The following is a 19,022-nucleotide window of genomic DNA, read 5'->3' as shown; positions in this document are numbered from 1 at the left end:
AAATTAACACATTCTCTCAAACAAACATCCGTTACTCATAAAATGCCTCAAAATAATCAACCAAATCAATCTTATATATCTGCACTTATAAAAAGAATCATTTACTAAGTTGTCTTCCAAAAACCGCATAACATGCAACATGAAACATGTATCACCAAGTCATCTCAATCCATCCACAAATCTAGATGTAGAAAAAAACAAGATGATAATAAGCTTCTCATAAGTTGGCCCAATCACATTGAACATGAAACTGATAACCAAAATCATCTCAACAAATCTGCAACACACTTTACACCAAAATAGCTCTGCTCTAACTGAATTATCAAATAACAGATCTCTAAACTTACTCATGAATCAACACCAGATATTAGGATCATGAGATAATATGTCTTGAACCTTTAATAAAAAACCTTGATCACCGCAACCAAAATTACATTATCAAAATCAAGATGTACATAGTGATCTCATGTTCTACCAGTTATTGAGTTCCACCTTTCAGACTCATACCATGTGAAGAATATCACTTTTGTTAAACTAAAATTATGTACACTGGACATGATTTTTGAATTGAGTTTCCATCAATGATAACCCCTAAATATCAATTATGCACCAATATTCACCGGAACAATGTCTCTTACCAACAATCTTTCCCTTTGGCATTGATGGCAACATTGTTAAAAATGAACTGTACACTCAAAAATTGCAAAAATTCAAAATTTCAAATTCACCAAGAATCTAAAAAGCCCCCTTGATAATTTACACCATTTTTCACTCTGCTCTCCCCCCTTTGACAATAATACCAAATATAGGAATCCGGAAAAATTTATATACAAGGATACGTACAATTGCTCACAAAAACCTGAACATGTCTGCAAAAATTGTCCTAACGGACAATAAATAATTATCCTATGACTTCTTTAAGCTCTCCAAAATTCTTATCATCCTGCTAGAAAGGTAAGCATGCATATTTTCTCCTCTTTTGTCTGTCAATATAGTCTTATCCAGAGCATCCTTAGCATCTTGCATGCTACGCATCAATGAATCTATCTAGGTAGTAATAATAATACTTACTTCACTTACTCTATCCAAAACTCTTTCCTGTTCTTTATTTAAACTCTTGATATTATTCAATACACTCAAAAATTAGGGTTCAAAATTGCTAGCCAAGGTTGATTGTGGTACATATGACTATGATATTCTCACTAGCTAGCCTTCACATTCCCTTATTTTTTTAATCAATTTCTATAGCGAACTTAGGAAAAACTAGACATGACTTGTATATGTTACCACCTTCATCAAGTTCATCCTAAATTATTTTCAATGTAGTAACTAAACTGACTCTATCATCCTCAATCATCTTCAAAAATTGTTTTAATCTCATTGCATTAAATTGATTCAAAACTTTAATATCTGCTACCTTCTCCAAAGACTCAAAATGAGAACCCACATCATTCAACAAACCTTTTGAGCTTATTGAAGGGATCAGATGTGTCCAGTTGGAAGATGACATAATTTTATCCAACATGTCTCCTCTGACTGATATCAATTCTTGGTTAGTAGAATGGGGCTTAAGTAGGTCCTCACTAGATTTGGTTTGAGCAATATTTTCCAATTTTAGTTCTTGAATTGGAGATAATGAGCTTAGATCTATAGGCCCATGACCAAAATCATCTGAGTCAGTAGCAATTCATTTCCCTTTGGCAGGTACATTGTCTCTTGCCAATATTACTAGATCTTGATCTTTCTCCTTATCTACTTTTTCACCCACCTTTGCATTCTCATATTTATCACCATCCTTTCCTTTCTCTGCTTCTTCTATCTCCTCAACTATTTTCTCTAACTATTCAACTTCACCAGAGATAAAATTAGTACCATCAACATCATCAACTATGGTCTGATCATTTGACTGTCCTTCTGGAATGGCCTTCTCAGGTGATTGACCATTTTTCTTGTCGAGGACAACTTTATGAACTTCCAGAATAGATTTGTCATGAGATTTTTCTGCCACATGAGTTTCATCATGCATCAAATTTACATCATATATCAGATCTATCAAAAATTATCTCAAAATTATTTCAATCTCCTTAGTTACCTCATCTATCTTCCCAAGCATAAGCTTATTAAATCTCTTCTTGTTTCAGAATTTATCCTTGGAAAGGTTCAACAATCTAATAACTTCATCTTTGAAGATCACATATGATAGATTAACTAACACATACTCTTTTATTCTTTCATCTTCTAAACTAGTTGTATGCCTCCTAGTGTCCAAAATGTCATACAATCTTTGAGGAATCATGGATGATAGTTCTATCAATTCCTTACTATAAAAATTCATGTATTCAACAACTGCTTCGCCAATTGTCCTATGATCCTTATTATCAAATTTTTCATAATATATAGGTACATTTTTCAAAGTCCCATCGTAAAGAATTTCATCAATCAGTTATTTCAAGGTCAATGGGGGAACAACTTCATAAGCACCTTGTACTTTGCCAGATTTTAGAGCTTGATCTATCTCAAACTTTTGCTTCTTGCTTGCTCAGTTTTTTGGATGACTTAGATTCTACTCTAGGCTTCTTTGAGTGTTGGGCACCATTGGATTGAGGTTTCTTAACTACTCTAGCATAAGTGGTTTTTTTCTTTACTTAGCTGACCTCTTCATTCAATTCAATCTCTTCCTCAACATCTACATATTCTCTTGTTGGCTTCTCCTTTATTTCTCTTCTCCATTGGTTGATGTTTTTTGTGACTTGGATGGAGGGACAAGATTCTACATATAGGAGGTAGGTGTAGATTGAGACTATCTTGGCTTTGATTTCTGCAGAGGGGTGGAAACAGGTTTAGACTTCTTGGGCTTTTCCAAGTCCTCCTCCTTCAATGTATTTTGTTTTGTTTCCCTTTGCACAACTTCCTTAGATATCCCCATTTTCTCTGCTAACTCCTCAACTTCCTTTCTTACTTTCCTCTTCCTTGTTGATATTATAGATTTCTTGTGCAAATCAAGATCCTTTTTCTTGCAGGTACTGAACCTTTCTTCTTTATCATCTACCAGTTGGCTCAATAGGTGTTGAGCATATGTGTCAAGTGTGGAAGCATCCACCTCATACCCCATGGGGATGATCTAAACTATTCTTGGTTCAACTGCCTCCATGTGACATTGGTTCTTATCAACCATAAAGAAAATGGTATTCTCATACTTCTAAATAATATATGTAGGGATCCTCTCTCTTCTTTGCATCATGGATTGAAAGCATTTTAAATATCCCCACAAAGAAAATTTATGTGCAGCTATATAACCTAGACCTTAAATCCTTCCTTGATTTGAACAACCATCAGTTTATCATAACCCCATTGAATCTTTTTAATACCAGAGATTTCATTCAAGAAGTATAGTGATATGCAAACAATTAGGGAACCAAATTTGAAAACATATTTCTCATCTTGTTTTATCTTCTTCAAATTTCTTAATATCTCACTAAGATGGACTTTGCAAAGATCATACCTCTTGTCCTCCTTTAGCATTTGATAGGATACAAATATAGGAGTACCAGATATAGAATTCTTCCTGCTATATTTGTATACCTTTCATCCTATCACCATCAGGGTAAATCTCACATCATGCTCTGTGATATCATTGATTATCATTGATCGATTCTCATATTGGGATCCAATAATAGGTGTCACTTTGGTGTTGTGAACTTTTCTCAAACTAAGAATCTCCCTGGTTACATTCAAATAGGTAGCTGGCTAAATGGCTTGATTCATGGTATTGTGAGGTTCCTCCAGCCATATGAATTCATCATGAACTCGTCTCAAGATATATCAAACCCATTCGGGTTCATAGAACACCACAAAATGAATGATTTGGATGAAACCCTTAACTTGTAATGAATTGAATTCTCACTTTAGATTTCCCATTCCATCCATCATATGCTTGGTATATATTGATAGCATATCCTTGTTTCCAAGTTCTTCAATGTTGTAGTGGATGTATGCCCTAGTGTCTTCATTATGAATCAAACCATACAAGACAAAAAAAAGAACCTTCTGGACCCATTCGGGTTCATAGAACACCACAAAATGAATGATTTGGATGAAACCCTTAACTTGTAATGAATTGAATTCTCACTTTAGATTTCCCATTCCATCCATCATATGCTTGGTATATAGTGATAGCATATCCTTGTTTCCAAGTTCTTCAATGTTGTAGTGGATGTATGCCCTAGTGTCTTCATTATGAATCAAACCATACAAGACAAAAAAAAGAACCTTCTAGATCATCTTCGATGGATTTGAATGGATGCCTCTTGAATATGGCCTAGCTTTTAGTAATCTCAATGACAAGTGGAGTCGTAACACCAGATTCAAATATTATTTCGAAATAAGGCTATGAAAAGATAGCTTCTAAATGAAAAAATACCTTTTCAATCACAACCAGATAAATGGAATTATTGACAGGTCACTTCAAGCTTAGATTTATCTACTATATCTCTTTCACTCATCTTCTCTTCTCTTTTCTCTCATTCACATTCTAAAGAATGAACCATTGAAATACCTTTTTAACCACTAAAAACCTAATTTTAATTTGTAATAAATGCACAACCCTAAAGACTTCAGGATACTCTATTTTTCATGATTTCACTCATCGAAATCTCAAACCACCATAAAATCTTCTGGATATCATTTGTATAGCTAATCTCCATCATCTGTAACCATCCTTGACTAGTTACATATCTTCAAAGGGGGTTCTAAAGATCTACATGAAAATTTTCCCCCTAAGGTATTTGGCCTTGGTTATTGGATGAGGTTCCTACACTAGACTCAGGTGTGGAGCCATTCTCCTCATTTGAGTCTTCCTTTTTAACCCACATCTTCTTATATTGATCTCTGATCTTTTCCACCTTAGCTTTTCCCTTTCATCTGATTTATTTGTCCTTATCAGACCATTTTTGTTCTTGTTGTTGCTTCTGCAATATTTTGCAATGTAACCAAATTTATCGAATGCATAGAAAAAAACATTTATTAGCATAGGCCTAAAGTTCATATGATTTGGTCTCATCTTGCATTGGTTACAAATGTGCCCAAACATTCCACAAGCATAACCTCTCTTATTTTGAAAAAATATGTATCACTATTATGTACATGTTTGACTTATGACAAAAGTTGTTGCATATCAAATATTGACTAGTAAAGTTAGGACCATTATTCATCACTTTTTTCATCATCCCATTACTCGTCCTACTTTTGCATTGACTTTCTATATGACCTAATTTACCACAAACAAAATATTTACCATTTAATTTATAGGCATTAGGTCGCCTTACTAAAATTTTCTTGTTCTTTTGCTGATAATTGCTCCAATAGAACCAGAGGATTCTCATTTCTCAAATCCAAGTCCTCACATGTCTTTCCCATGTCTCTGAATTTTGTAAAATCTCATCCAACCGAGCTGAACAACCTTTGAATTTTTCTTTATAATCATTAGCAATAGAAATCTCATCTCTCAAAATTATGATTTGCCTTTAAATTTCTTGTCCATCATTCTTTGTTTGCACCAATTCAAGCTTCAACTAATCATTCTCATATGTCAATCTACAAAAGTCATCAAATTTGTCCTTTAGTGACTAAGTTGAGGTTTATGCATTCTTCTTCCAATGTTCAATCTCCTTTGTCACCTTCATTACAATGGATTGCATTCTCTCTAGCAAGCTTCTCAAATAAATTTGACTTACCCTATAGGGATTGATTGCCAGTTCTTTGTTCTTCTTTCTCCTTTAGTTTGCTAATCAACTCCTTTCTCTTCTCTCTCGATTTGATTACTTGATATTTCAAGGTCTCAATGAAGTCTTTAGTTGCATTCAACTTTTTTTTCAGGGAGCTTACTTCTTTTCCTATTGCATCAATATCTTCAAGTGCCACACGAAGTTGTCTCGCAAATCGGAGTCAATTGATTTAAACTTCTAGACCTTCCTCAATCTATTAGGATTCCTTGAAGGAACTAGGCTCTAATACAAATAGTTGAAATAAATGAACACTTAGAGGAGGAGTGAATCAATGTTTTATAATTTTCGAACTTATTAATCTGATTCTCAAACCACTAGATGCATAAGAAAGAAATTGAAATGCAAAAACACAAAGCAATTAACCATGCAACCATAACACCAAGTTTTTAACATGGAAACCTAGAAAGGGAAAAACCATGGTGGGATTTGAACCCACAATATTATTATACTATGGCTAGAAGTATAATAATATTACATAAGGAGAATGCACTTGCATTCAGGCACACTGCCTAGAGCTCACTTCTTAATTACAAAGGGCTACAACCCAGAGGAAGTCTCACTACCTTATAAGCTATTACAAAATGATTACAATAATGAATGAAATGAAGTATAGAATCAAACTATGCAAGAATCAAAAATCCAATTAGGCTCATATTAGCTTCTGCAACTGATCTATCACTATTTGCCCTATTTGCCTAATTTGTCAAATAACAGAGCCCCAAACCTTCAATCACATTAACCTAACTTCCAAAATTCACTCAAACAAACATCCCTTACTTATAAGACACCTCAAAATGATAAACCAAATTGATCTTATATATTCGCACCAACAAAAAGAATCATTTAATAAGTTGGCTTCCAAAAACTGCATAACATAGAACATGAAATGTGTATTACCAAGTCGGCTCAATCCATCCACAAATCCAAATGCAAACCAAAACAAGATAATAATAAGTTTCTCGTAAGTTAGCCAAATCAGCTCGACCATGAAACTAATCACCAAAATCATCTCAATAAATCCACAACTTACATTACACCAAAATAGCTCTACTCTAACTGAATTACCAGATACAAGATCTCTAAACTTTCTCATGAATCAACACCAGATATCAAGATTAATGAACCAATATGGTGTGAAAAAAGAGGGATATAAGTGGACACTTTTATTTTTCTTCTGAAATTAGGTAAACCTTAACTTGGAGGAGAAAAATGAGAGTCATCTACTCAAGATATGAAGATACTCAAAGAACAAATATTGTAGTACTTTGAATCTAGTTTCCAAACTACTTTTTTTTTTTAAAAATGGATAAGATTAAGGGGGTCAAATCCTTCGTGCATGAAAATAGACCCTGATTTTTTTTTATAAACATAACATAGTGTTTGACATGCGCATCAAAAAAGTCATAGTTAAATTTAGTATTGTTACAAATCCTTCGAAAGAAAGATATTTTAGAGTGAGCACTAGAAGTTGTGTATTTTTTTGTAATTTTTTGTTGAGTATTTTTTAATTATTTTTCCAATCAAGGACATCCTAAAAATCATGTACCTATTAGTGCACGAAGAATAACTTGCACCAAAAGAATTGATTATACAATTTTTTTTAAAATTCTAATGAATCAAGTGCACTAAAATAATATACTGGATAAGTATATCAGGAGTTACTAAAAGAATGGTACACGCATGTCTCTTAGAACAATGGAGACACTATTAAAAGAAATTCAATAATAATATGCTATTGTTGTTCAAATTTTAAAAAAATATATGGTTAGAAAATTCAGAAGATTGGTAAAAATATGGTGGCAATTTTAGAAATATACACTTGATGAAGTGTAAACCCAATGATGAAAAAGTTGAGAAGCCAAGTTCATAAAACAAAACATGTCAAAAAGGAGTGAAATGGAGGGAAATCAAACTTCCAAACTGCATCTTTGTCATCCAAGCCTATTCACAAACCTAAATAGAAGAGCGCATACAAGGTTTCTTTTGAATGAAAACCACGTATGGGGTTCCTTTTGAATAATAACTGCATACGAGGTTTCTTCTGAATAAGCACCACCTACATAGTTCTAAGGAGAAAATACCACATATGTGGTTCTTCTAGTGATACTCTAATATAAATAAATTATTGTCCGAGTTTCAAATGTGTGTGTACATACATATATGTGTATGTATATATGTAGATATTGTTTGGATATATGTACATATAATATTTTTATATATACACACACATATATATTTATGTATATGTGTATGGCGTATGCATACATATATGTATGTTTATAAGATATATATATATATATATATATATATATATATATATATATATATATATATATATATATATATATATATATATATATATATATATATATATATATATATATATATATGTATGTATGTATTATGTTTTGATATTTTATGTGTATTATATGTATATGTGTATGTACATGTATATTGATTATATTGTCTTTTGATATCATATTATACATTATATTCCTTTCTCTCTCTTAGGATCCCACATAACACCTAATGACATCATGTAAAGTCCCTTAGAACGTATATGACCCCTTAAGATCATATGATGTCCTAAGGGGTCAAATGATGTTCTAACACATGTGCGACCACATTATGACCCTACATGACCCCCAATGATGCTATAGGACCCCTTCAGACCATGTATGATATCTTAAGGGGTCATATGGTGTCTTAAGGGGTCATATGGTGTTGTAACACATGCATGGCTCAATTAGGACCCCACGTGACCCCCTAATGACATCATGTGACATATTTTCCTCTCCTGTCATCTCCCTCCCTCCCTTTCCCATCATCTCTCTCTCTCTCTCTCTCTCTCTCTCTCTCTGGAGAATATGATGTCCTAAGGGGTTATACAGTGTCGTAAGGTGGTAATATGAACCTTTATTATAATATAAAAAGTAGTGCAAATACTTCTTACCAAATTTGACACCTAAGGGGTCATAGGACACCATATGACCCCTTAGAACACCATACAACCCATAACGACACCGTATGGTGTTGTAAGGGGTCATATGGTGTCTTAAGGGGTCGTAGCACACAATATGACCCCTAATAACATAATATGACCCATAGCAGCACATAAGGGGTCATGTGGTGTCCTAAGGGGTCATAGGACAATATATGACCCCGTAGGACACAAGATAACCTGTAATGACACCGAAGGGTTTATATGGTGTCCTAAGAGTTCATATGACACAATATGACCCCTTAGAACATAATATACCCATAATGACACCTAAGGGGTCATAGGATAGCATATGACCCCTAAGGACAACATACATCCCATAACGACACCTTATGGTGTCGTAAGGGGTCATATGGTTTCCTAAGGGGTCATAGGACACAATATGACCCCTAAAAATGCATAAGGGGTCATATGGTGTCCTAAGAGGTCACAAAATACCATATGACCCCTAAAGACAACATACGACCCATAACAATGTGATTGGTATCCTAAGGAGTCATAGGACACAATATGACCCCTTAGGACATAGTATGACTGCTAATGACACCATATAACCCTAATGTGGTTCTCTAAGGGGTCATGTGGTGTCCTAAGGGGTCTCTCTATCTCCCTCTCTCTCTCTCTCTCTCTCTCTCTCTCTCTCTCCCTCCCTTAGGACCCCATATAATACATCCCATAATGACACCTTATGGTGTGGTAAGGAGTTATAGGACAAAATATGAGCCCTAACGAACCTAAGGGGTGACAAGATACCATATGACCTCTAAATACACCATACAACCCATAACGATACCATATGGTGTCCTAAGGGGTCATAGGATATAATATGAAACCTTAGGACATAGTATGACCCCTAATGGAACCATATAACCCTAATGTGGTTCTCTAAGGGGTCATGTGATGTCCTAAGGGGTGTCTCCCTCTCTCTCTCTCTCTCTCTCTCTCTCTCTCTCTCTCTCTCTCTCTCTCTCTCTCTCTCTCTCTCTCTCTCTCTCTCTCTCTCTCTCTCTCTCTCCCTCCCCCTCACTTAGCACCCCAAATAACACCACATGACCCTTTAGGATCATATGATGTCCTAAGGTGTCAAGATGGCAAGATGACAACATGAACCATTATTATAATATAAAAAGAGGTACCAATGATGATTAGAAGAATAAAAACCCAACACACTCCCTCTCTCTCCCTTCTGCCATATTCCATCCCTCTCTCTCTCTTCTTCTCTCCCTCCCCACTCTTTCTCTCTCCTTACCAAATTTATCTCCCTTACTTTCCCATCCCACCTCTCTCTCTCCCTCTCTACCTTAGGACCCCGGATAACACCTAATGACATCATGTGACCCCTTAGCACAACACATGACCCTTTAGGAGCATATGATTTCCTAAGAGGTCATATGATGTCCTAAGGTGGCAAGATGAACCATTATTACAATATAAAAATTAGTATCAATGCTGATTACAAAAATAAAAAACCAACATTCTCCCCCTTGCTCCCTTCCTCCATACCCCATCCATACACAAATTCAACTTGGTAAACAACTTTATCTGAAAAATTGGTTGCAAGCCTCGCATGTTGTCTGTAATTGGAAAAGATTTCATTATCACCCACTTTTTTTGTGTAGAGAAAATTTAGAAACACTTTGAAGCTTTCTCCTCTGAGCTCCTACCTCCTCCACTATCACTTCTACTCTTCCGTTCTCCATGAAACCTACAACTGGAAACATAATACTTTCTCCTCCCACCTCTTTCATCATTATATTTTGTTTACCCATCTCATTATATACCACTTGGAACATAATAATATTATCTCCTACCTCCTTTATCACAATCACTCCTTTCTTTTGAACCATCAAATCCCCTTCAAACGTGGCCTAAAAAAATACCTGACCTATTCACCTACCTCTCTCTCTCTCTCTCTATCCTCTTTCCTACCTCTCTCTCTCTTTCTCTCACTCTATCTCCCTCTCTTTCTCTCTCCCTCTCTCTCTCTCCATCCCTCTCCCTCTCCCTTTCTCTCCCTCTCCCCCTTTCTCTTCCTCTCCCTCCCTCTCCCTATTCATCCTCTCTCACCCCTCTCTCTCTCCCTCTCCCTCTCTCTCCCTCTCTCTCTCTCCCTCTATCTCTACATCCCTCTCTCTCTCTCTCCCTCTCGACCCTTTCTCTCCCTCTCCCTCCCCCCCTTTTCTTCACATTTTCTTTAATATAATTAACGCATATGAGGTACTAGGAATATAGACGTTGGTCTACTGAGCAATTTTAGGGACTAAAAGTGCGCATAGGGTTATTCAACATACCATGCACATGGTTCTTGGTCATACTTTTAGTTGTCTAATAGACTCAATGACCTCAAAAGAATTTTGTGAGGTCATTGAAGGCCCCACTCCAACTATTTCTGTGCTTCTATGACAATTTTATATGTAGAGGTAAGTGAATTTTTTTTTTTGGCATGATTTCAAATGATTGAATTGTTGTTCTTATTAGTTTGGTCAATGTTATTGTGATTGTTTAATAGTTTTAATTTTAAAAATAATGATAATGCTCAATTTTATGGTTATTTGATAGTTTAAGAACTTTTGTTTACATATATATGTAAATGATTCTATTTAGGACAACCGGCAGTAACGATGGGAAAGAATAATTGAGGAGCGATTAAACAATGAGAGACTGAAAAAGGAAAGACAAAGGCATCTCAATTTGACTTACCAAATGAAAAAAATTACAATTGAAGAAGAGATTGCATTGAATAATCAAACAAATGAAGAAGATGAACAAAAATAATTGATTTACCGTATGAACCTAATGCAATGAATTTACCTAATGCACACAATGATGAAAATGCACTGACTCTATCTAATGTGGTGAATATGCCTAATGCACATAATGCACCAATATTAACACCTAGAATCATTTGTAGGAAACTAAAGTATCTAATTGACATCGATGAGAATATTTTGAAGATAATGCTTGATAAAATGAGTGAATGGACTTGTAGGAGAATGGTTAAAATTATATGGAAAAACTATTTTAAAAAATTAAATCAAAATGAAAGATGCCAATTAATTGTTAAATTGATTAAAAGTTTGAATTTTAGAGACAATGAAAATTCTAGGCCTAATATCATGCGAAAGTAATAGCGAAAGAATTATTGTGAGAATTCTATTTGATGCATATCAAGATATTGGTTCAAAATCACATACTAAAGATTCTAATGTTACTCGACATGTTATTACATTAACCACAATGAGAAAGAAAATAAAAAAAGATTGTTTGATAAGAAAAACAAGTAAGTCATTAAACATAAGTAGAACAACATTACACAAAGAATTGGATAAGAAGGAGAAAATAGAGGATCCTAACAATAATTCTCTTTGGGCATTCTCCAGTAGACTACCATTCAAAGACAAGGTTGTTGTTCATGCACTAAGAACATTTATTGAAATTTTTTGGCACAACAACTCAAGGGTTTCACCTAACCAAAGAGATGTTGTTAGAAGACAAAATGGATCTATAAATAATGAGCCACATACCAAACACTATTTGGATATGACTCAAACAAAATGTTATCAAATAATCCTTCAAAAGTTTCCTCAAATAAGAATTAGTCAAATATTTTTTGAAATGGCAAAACATTTTATGTTAAGATTAATCATGTACACACCATGTTTTGTTGTAGGATCCATATTGAATTTTACATGCACTATGATATTTATCATCATATATGTTGTACTTTGCACACTAACGATGTTTTGCAGGAATACAATATACAACCACCCCCTAAGTCACCAAGAGAATTTATTTGAAGTGTGTTATTTAAAAGAGACAATGGTTGCATTTATTATAAGATGATGCATTTGAAAGGATCTTGTTCTACATGTGGTGGTTTGCAACATTTGCCAAGATTTCTACATTTGGATAGCACAAACTAATACATTTGGCATAAAATTTTGATGGAGGTTTCCAATGGAGAAGGTATATTGTGACCAAATTTGATTTTTTTTGAAAAAACGCCTAAATTCGTTAGAATTTCGATGATAATTTCACATTTGGTTTCAATGGAGAAGGCATTAGCAATTAAATTTGTGTTTTTTGAAAAAAAGTGCTCATGTTTGTAAAAATTTTGAAGACCACGACCATTACTTAGAAAAAAAAGAGGGCAAGTCATTTGCTCAATCATTAATCCTGCCTAGACTTTGTCGACCACTAACATCCACAAAGACATTGAGCACTTCCAGCTTCCCCAAATCTAGAACATAAGCATTACAAGGAGGGAAACAAAGCCTTCTTGATTGAGGTCACCCATCATAGGTAGATAGGGCCTGCCACCCACCGTGATCCTATAGTTTCTTTGACGATCTTTTATATGAGCCTATAGTTTCTACCAGATGATCTCTAATCCTGAGAATCTATCTCTCAATTTCCATAGTTGGGGGTGGGGGATGTTAATAAGCTCTGAAGCCAATTGTTGATAGGCCCAATAGTCAACAAGATGAGAGGGGGGGGTGAATCATACAAACTTAATCTTCAATATATTCAACAAATTCAACCTCAACAGACTTCTGAATATAACCAAAACTGTAAATTATTCAAACTCATGAACAGATAACATCACAACACATATAACACCAGATTTAATGTGGAAACCCAAATAGGGAAAACCCACTGTGGGATTTTAGACCCACTAAGAAATATACTCTTCTAAAGTATGCTCGGTTAAAAGAAAATCCTATTAAAGATTACAAACACATTTCTAGATGTGACCCGGTTAAGGGATTTCCCTCAGATCTGTTAGGATCTTGCACTTTGTTAGAAGTGACCTTGTCAAAGGATTTCAAACACTCATTTAGAATGTCACCTTTCTAGAGGATTTACAAATAAGACTGTTAGGTCCACTCGGTTAAGAGATTTCCTGTCACTTACAGAATAAACAACAGTAATAATATATATCTGCAACTTCACATCTAAAATGCTAAAGCAGATTCTATTTGCTCGAAACAATCTAGTCATAAGACTTATCTAGTCTTTTACTAGGCTTCACAATCTATTCTTCAATTAGATCTTCAAGCTTCAATGCTCAGTAATCTCTTCTGTAGCATCACTGTGCATACATTTTCCCACATGCATTGTTCATCAACAATTCCTTATTTATAAACAATGTATGACTGCTTAATCTCCTTGATCACATTTCCCATGATCAATATTAGCCATCAGATCTTCAAACTTGAATAGGTTCGATGTATCCTTCAATCTGAAAACATTTTACCTCACCTTGGAACTTGTATATCTTCCTTGGAACTTGTGCTAGGTAATTGTGGTTCAATCTATGCTGTAGATCTAGCTATAGTTTTTTCAAGGCCGTATATCCTTAACAAAATTCTTGCACAACATACCAATCATCTAATCATCTCCATCTCATCAGCATCCTTCATTAAATGTTGTATCCATTCATTTAATGCATTCTATTACAACTTAGTTGTTACTCGGTAAATACTAAACTTCACTCGGTAGACATTCTGGCTTCTTTAACCGATATCGATAACCTTAGGGTTTATCGACTAGGTTCCTTAGGGTTTACCAACTAGGTTCTTTACTCGCTGATCAAAGTATTGTATTAAACTTACAATAAACAATGTATGTAGGATATTACAATAATCAAAACAACATGATCCCATCATTGTCTAACTTGGTAATAGTTGCCCATTGAATAAGTTGTCCCTTACCTCCCATTATCATATTCTTTCTATGTCACTTACCGACATCTTAATTCTCATCAAAACATACTTCTTAAGATATGACAACATCATACTAAATCAGAAAATCAATTTCTTGACATCAATGACAAAACAATATTATTAAGACTGTAAACATCTTTCTTTAGTTATATCAATAATCTCCAACAAGCTTCTCAATATCCTTAATGAAATGCCAACAATCTCTCATTGCAATTGGAATGCCAACAATCTCCCCCTTTGGCATTGATGGCAATACCAACATGATTCATTCAAATTGATTCAGATTCATATTGTTGTATAGACTTCTCCTGTTATCCTTGAGCTATAGACTTCTTCTGAAAGTCTTCTCCCCCTGTCATTATTCTTCTTCTTCTTCATCAATTAGCATTCTCCCCCTTTCATTGATCCATTTAGTCTTCTCTCCCTTTGACAGCAATGCCAAAAAGTAAAAGAACTAATTCATGATTTCTTCATCCAAGATGTAATGCCTTGTTGTTTTAAAATATAAACAAATATATCATTTCAGTCTCGGTCAGAGTAACATGTCTTCAGTTCCTATTTCCTGCACAACTTTAGGCGACCTCCTAAAGTGTAAATCAACATCAACTCACAAATAATATTCTGTAGAGTCATCGAATTGATGTTTTCATCAAACTTAGAGGATAGGGGTAGGACCCCTAACTTGCTTCTAAGATACTCAAAAGTGTCCCTTGGCAATGGCTTTGTGAAGATGTCTGCAATTTGCTCCTTTGAACTGATATATTCCAGCACAACTTTCTTTTCTCAAACTTCTTCTCTGAGATAATGATAATTTATAGATATATGCTCTATCTTAGAGTGCATTACCGGATTCTTTGAAATGTTAATGGCACTAGTATTATCATAGAATATAGTTATTGGATTGTTAAATTTTTCATTTATACCTTCCAATAGTTGTTTGATCCATGCTATATTTTTGCCATTCGATGTTGCAGCAACATATTCAACTTCACTTGTTGACTGTGAAATGCATCCTTGTTTCTTGCTAAGCCAACTTACTAGTCTTTCTCCCAAGAAGAAAGCTCCGCCACTTGTGCTTTTCCTATCATCAATATTTCCTGCCCAGTCAGCATCAGTATAAACTTTTAGATCAAAATCATTTCTCTTTTTATATACTAAGCCATAGTCTTCAGTGCCTCTCAGGTATCTAAAAATTCTCTTGATTGCTGTCATATGGGTTTCTTTGGGATCTGTAGAGAATCTTGCAACAATACCTACTACATGTGCTGTATCCGGTCTACTATGTACAACATATTGCAACTTTCAAATCATAGATCAGTAAAGTGTCTCATCAACAAATGTAGATTCATCATTCTTTGATAGTTTACACTCGGTAGTCATAGGAGTACTTACAAGTTTAGAATCCTCCATTCCAAATTTCTTCAAGATTTCCTTTATGTACTTGGATTGAGTAATGAAAATCTTATCTTTCATTTGCAGTATTTGTAGACCTAGAAAATACTTTATCTCACCGATTAGTGACATCTCAAATTCTTTGCACATTTCATTTCCCAAGTTCTTGCATAGAGAATCACTTCCACAAAAAATAATATCATCAACAAATATCGCTGAGATCAGTATTCCATTGTCCTCATCATTCTTCATGTACATATTGTTGTTTTTGCTAGTTCTTATAAAACCAATCTTGATTAAGTAAGAGTGCAGTCTTTCATACCATGCTCTAGGTGCTTGTTTCAGACCATATAAAGCTTTGTTCAATTTACATACCTGATCTTTATTCTTGTCTTCAACAAATCCTTCAGGTTGTTCTATATAAACTTCTTCTTCTAGTATACCATTCAAAAATGCAGATTTGACATCCATTTGATATACCTTGAAATTTTTGAAAGTAGCATATGCCAACAATGTCCTTACTCCTTCAAGTCTAGCCACAGGTGTAAAAGTCTCACCATAATCTATTCCTTCTTCTTGAGCATAACCTTTGCAAACTAGTCTTTCTTTATTCCGAATGACCTCACCTTTTTCATTTAGCTTGTTTATGAAAATCCATTTTGTACTGATTATATTTTTGTCCTTCGATCTTGAGACCAGTGTCCATGTGTCATTCTTCTTGATTTGATCAATCTCTTCTGTCATAGCATTTACCCAATCTTCATTGTTAAATGCCTCTTTTACTATTCTCAGTTCAAATTCAGATATTAGACATGTGTCCTGTCTCAATTTGTTCCTTGTCATTACTAGATCATCCTTATCTCCTATAATCTAACTTGGTGCATGATGTCTTCTGACGTATTTGGCTAATATAGGCTCGGTAGGCTCTGTATGATCTTCTTCATCACTTGGTAATTGGATATTCTCTTCATTTTCTTCAATGGCTTTCTCGGTAAGACTTCTCGGTTGAACATAAACAAATTCTCCATAACTTTCTAGTTCTTTGGAATTTCCTTCATCATTTCTTTCTGCAAATTCATCAATTTTCACATTTGCACTTTCCACTATTTTGTTAGATGATTTGATTAGACATTTAAATGCTTTACTTCTAGAAGAATAACCAAGGAATGTTCCTTCTTCACTTTTCTGATCAAACTTTCCATTTCTGTCATCTTTGTGAATATAGCATCTACTTCCAAAGATTTTAAAGTAACTTACATTAGGTTTCTTGTCATACCAGATTTCATATGGTATCTTCATAGTTCCTTTCTTCAGTTGTACTCAGTTTAGGGTGTAAACAACAATGCTTATTGCTTCTCTCCAAAATTTTTGTGACACTTTCTTTTCAATCATCAGAGTTCTGGAACAGTCCATAATAGATCTATTTCTTCTCTCAGCTATCCCATTTTTCTATGGAGTTATTAGTGCAGATACTTTCCTTTTTATACCATGATCATTGCAGTATAAGTTAAATTCATCAGAAGTGAACTCACCTCCTCTATCAGATCTAAAACATTTCAGCTATCTTCCTGTTTCATTTTTCAACTCTTGCCTTGTACCACTTGAACATTTGAAAGGCTTCTAATTTTTCTTTCAAAAACATAACTAACATCATCCTTGAGTAATCATCCATAAATAATATGAAATATTTATCACCATAATAACTTTGAACTTTCATGGGACCACAAAGATCAGTGTGCACAAGATCTAAAATTCTTTTAGAAGTGTAGGACTTACTTGTAAATCTTGATCTTGTCATCTTACCCATCTGGCATCCTCGACATATAGCATTCTCAGGTTTTTCCAAACTCGGTAGACCTCTTACTTGATGCTTCTTACTTATTTTGATCAGATTATCAAAATTTACATGACAAAACCTTTTATGCCATAACCAGGTTTCTTCTATTTTAGCATAAAGACATTTTTTCCGAGTTGAGTCAAGATGAAATGTATTACCTCTTGTTTGTGTCCCGGTAGTAGCTAACTTTCCATGCTTGTCATGAACTTTGACAATTCCCTTCTGAAATTCTATTTGGTATCCTATATTGTTTAGCTATGCTACACTCAACAAATTGTATTTCAAACCTTCAACCTAGTATTACCAAATCTTACATAGCCTCCATCATAATATTCTAATTTAACAAACTTGTGTTTATCACTTGTCATATGATGTGAGAATCCACTATCTATGATCCAAGAGTCATTATTATTTATGTGAGATATTAGTGCTTTTTCTTCATAACTTTCTTCATCTGATCCATATTTAATAGCGACATAAACAACTTCCTTTATATCAATTTCATCTGATTTATCATCATTGGATTCTTCATCAGTTACTAGGCATGTCTTTCTATCTCTTCTTCTCAAGTCTCGGTGTCCTTTGTAGTGATTGTCTTTCTGTCTATCTTCTCGGTCTTCTCTCTTTTCACTAGATTCTTTGTCAGGGCAGTTAGAAGCCATATGTCCCATTTTATCACAATTGAAACATTTCAAAGGTACCTTTCCTTTATACTTATCTTTGCCTCTCGGTAACCTTCTGGCCAATAGTGCTTCAAACTCTTCCTGCTTTCTGATTTCCTCATATAGTTTGTGTACTTCTTCCATGGTCTTACGAAATCTTTCACTTGCTCCACTGTGATTTCCTTCAGAATACTTACTCATTCTATCATTGTAGTCATTAGATTCACCAAGATAAAAAGAATTGAATGCAGATTCAACTTTATTTACCGAAGACACACTGTTATCAAAATTACTTAACTCAAATGCATGTAGCTTACCGATAGTAGCATCCAAAGAAACTGGTATGTTTGGTACAAACCTCAATTCATTGATTGCAGAGACTCGAATAGCATAAGCTGGTAGAAGGGTTCTTAATAACTTACTTGTTACATCCTTTTCTTCAATAGTTCCACCTACTCCTTTGATTTGATTGACAATCTCCTTTAATCTTGTATTGTATTGTGTTATGTTTTCACCTTCATTCATTCTCATGGATTCAAGTTGTCCTCTTAAACTATCTACCTTTGCTCTTTGAACATGTTCATCGCTACCATAAATAGATATGAGCTTAGTCCACATCGC

This window comes from Cryptomeria japonica, chromosome 4 (assembly GCF_030272615.1).
Source record: "Cryptomeria japonica chromosome 4, Sugi_1.0, whole genome shotgun sequence".
Lineage (NCBI taxonomy): Eukaryota > Viridiplantae > Streptophyta > Pinopsida > Cupressales > Cupressaceae > Cryptomeria > Cryptomeria japonica.
This window is presented reverse-complemented; position numbering follows the sequence as displayed.